Below are 4,005 nucleotides of genomic sequence, written 5' to 3' on the forward strand. Positions count from 1 at the left end.
GTACTTGAATTGTCCCCTGAGTTAATACTTTCACTTACTCGTCATCTGTGCTCGGTCCCATGGGCTGCTGATTGGATAGCTGATTCTCCACTCTTTTTTCTATTTATTCTGGCAAACGCGAGACAACCTTAACCCCTACACTAGACTAGACTAGACTACTGCACTTCCTTTACCGAGACATCTAACACACCAGCGGTTATGTCCTTGCCTTGAATTCTCCTCGCTGTTGTGGCTCAGCTTGTTGTTATGGCAATCTTTTCGTGAAGCACTCAAGTCCTGTTTGACTGATATCCCAGCTTCAAATTTAATTCTTTACTATACTGCACTGATAAATACTTTTATGCTTCGACGAGCCTTTAATCCATTGCTCAGAACTTTAAGGTACCAGTGGTTATGTTCTAGGTCTGGCTTCTCCTCGCTGTCGTAGTTCAGATTCGAACTAAGCCACGAGGTCATGCTGAAAAGAAAAAAATCTAACAAAACTTGTTGCAATCAAAACATGTCGGTGTTACCTCTTCCAGATGACCTGTAGTGCTGATCGACCATCACTTTTTACCTCCAACTGCTCTATGCAAAGCATCAGAATTTTCCTATCAGGCAACGAACTCATCTTTCAAAGGTTAGTATCACATTGTTACAATTACTTCCTTTACTGAGACATTTAACATACCTGTCCTAGGTTTGGATTCTCCTCGCTGTTGTAGTTCAGCTTGTGGTCATGGCTATCTTTTCAGGAAGCACTCCAGTCCAGCTCTGCTCCGAACTGAGCCACAAGGTCATGCTGAATAGAAAAAATCTAACAAAACTTGTTGCAATCAAAACATGTCAGCCTTGCCTCTTCCAGATGACCTGTAGTGCTAATAGACCATAACTTTTCCCTCCAACTGATCTATGCAACGCATCAGGGTTTTCCTATCAGCCAACGAACCCATCTTAACCAGGTTAGTATTACATTGTTTCAATTCTTTATTTACCTTCTCAGTGATGCAAAGCTGTTGAAAATGAGCTTATCTTGAGCTGCAGAGTGTTTAAATGTCTCAAGCTCTTAAATGGAAAAAAAGGCCCGCTCTTCTTTTATGTTAATTCTGGCAAACTCGAGGCAACCTTAACTCCTACACTAGACTAGAATAGACTAGACTTCCTTTACTGATACATTTAATTATCTGTGGTTATGTCCTAGCCTTGGATTCTCCTCGCTGTTTTAGCTCAGCTTGTCGTTATGGCTATCTTTTCTTGAAGCACTTCAGTCCTTTTTTACTAATATTCCAGCGTTAAATTCAATACTGTACTATACTATACTATGTAGTACTTTTGTAAGAGGAAGACAATCCACTTCGTCTAGCCTTTAATCCAGTACTCAGAAATTTAAGTTACCTGTGGTTATGTCTTAGGTTTGGATTCTACTCGCTGTTGTAGCTCGGCTTGTTGTTATGACTATCTTTTTATAAAGCACTCCACTCCTTCTCTACTGATATCCGTCCTTTAACGTCAATACTGTGGTATACTTTACTATGTAGTACTTTTTGTAAGAGGAAGACAATCCGCTTCGACTAGCTTGTAATCTATAACTCAAATTTTTAACGGACCTGTGGTTATGTCCTAGCTTTGGATTCTCCTCGCAGCTGTTGCTTAGCTTGTTGTTATAATTATCCATTCCAGTCTTGCTCTTGTAATATCCCAGTGTTGCAAATTCAGCCATAAATGATTAACGACACTGATTGCTGGTGTCTTTCCAAAGGTCAGCTGGTGTCATAGGAAAACTGAGTCTTGTTAGTAAAAAAATACTTGCAAACTTTTAAGACGACGTGGTACTGTATATTAATATTCTGCAAAAAGATGGTTAATACATTGACCATACGATAAAATTGTATTTATTTAACAATCTATCTATCTATCAACGTATTTTTATATCAATTTATTTGCATATTTATTCCTCTCCCTATTAATTCATCATTTCCTCAGTTCTTTAGGAATAAATCTATGTTATCAGTTATTAAGATACAATTCATGCGTTTTTTTTATCTTTTATTGATCAATTACTTTTTTTATTGTCAAGTTATTAGGTTTTATTAAGGTTATTATTAAAAAGATCTGCATACGACAATTAAGTAGACGCTCTCCATTGTGTCGGTGTGACAACTGAAGAGAAGACTGGACTGAAATACACTTAATTGGGCTTAAATGTGGGCTTCTCCGAATAGCACCTCATTCGACCAATGGGGCCGCAACGCACTAGGTTGTTCCTAACTCGACTGAGCAGGACTGCAATGTGCTAGACTCGACAGCAGTTAGTTGTTCTGGACTGGACGGGACTAGACTGAGCTGTTACGGATTGCACTGCTCTGCACTGCACTTGACTGGATTAGACTCGACTGCTTCTGACTTATATGGACCTGGGCTACGCTGGATTCAAATGTACTTAACTGGAAGGGACTGAATGGAATTGGACGGGAGCGGACAGGAGTGGATGGGACGGGACTGGACTGGACTGGACTGGACTGGACGGGCACAGACTCCACTGAATGGACTGGACTAGACTGGACTGGAGCAGACTGAGCCGGACGGTACTTGAGAGGAATGAACTGGGCGGCACTACATTTCACTGGACTGGATTGTCTTAGCCCGAGATTGACTTTACCAGACGACACTACACTGCAATGCCCTGGAATGCATCGGAAAGTGCACTACAGGACAGCCAGTTCATTGCACCTCACTAGACTGATCTGCACTAAACTGCATTGTATGTTTCCAAATGAAACTGATAAAGACTGTGCTGCGCTGCTCGTGAATTTACTCCACTGGACAAGAACACATATGAGAGCTTTGCACAGCACTGGAAATAACCTAAAAGGATTGGTCTGGATTGCCTAAACTGCAATTTAGTTGACGGCACTACATTAATTTACACTTTACTTGTATGCAAAAGACTGCTGATAAAGACTGATAACAATCTGATAATTAGAGAAAAGATCTACTAAATTAAATTATATTATGAAGCTAGTTTCAGTGTCCTTTTTTTTAAGACAATTCGCGTTTTGAGCATACGAAACAAATAACAACGGAAATCGTGTTAGTTGTTCTTGAACTGCACCTTAACTGAATACCTAATCGTCATCTGTGACCTTTCTGATAGGCTGCTGATTGGACCTTGTTTAAAAACACTAGTTTTTTTCCACTGAAAACAGAAAACTGTTGAGAGACTAAAACGTGTTAAAATATTCAACACGCCACATTGTTAGTTGTGAAACGTTGTCATCAAATCAATTAATCAGAAAGCCACCTAAAAGATTCTGTAAACAGAAAATTTCAGATAATCCTGAAAAAAGAATTGTTATAAATGATTACATATTACCTTTAAAGCGCTCGATGTGCTACTTCTTTATGACATGATCCGAAGTGAGCCACGAGGTCATCTGAAAAGAAAAATTCCAGCAAAACTTGTTGCAATCAAAAGATGCCGGCCTTATCTCTTTCAGATGACCTGTGGTGCTGATCGACCATAACATTTTCCTCCAACTGCTCTATCCAACGCATTAGGGTTTTCCTATGAGCGAACGAACCCATCTTACACAGGTTAGTATCACAACGTTACAATTCTTTACTTACCCTCTCAGTAATGCAAAGCCCCTGAAAATGAGCTTATCTGGAGCTGCAGAAATTTAATATGTCTCAAGCTCTTAAATCGAAAAAATTTATCGTGTTTGTGGTTATGTCCTAACTTCGGATTCTCCTCGCTGTTGTAGCTCAGCTTGTTGTTATGGCTATCATTTTATGAATTACGCTAGTCCTGCTCTACTGATTTCCCAGCTTTAACTTCAATACTATACTACACTATACCAAGCAGTACTTTTGTAAGAGGAAGACGATCTGCTTTGATTAGCTTTTAACTCATCACTCTGAAATTTAACGTACCTGTGGTTATGTCCTAGCTCTGGGTTCTCCTCGCAGCTGTTGCTCAGCTTGTTGTTACGATTATTCATTCCTGTCCTGCTCTACTGATATCCC

Source organism: Pocillopora damicornis, chromosome 8 (genome assembly GCF_964200805.1).
Source record: "Pocillopora damicornis chromosome 8, jaPocDami1.2, whole genome shotgun sequence".
NCBI lineage: Eukaryota > Metazoa > Cnidaria > Anthozoa > Scleractinia > Pocilloporidae > Pocillopora > Pocillopora damicornis.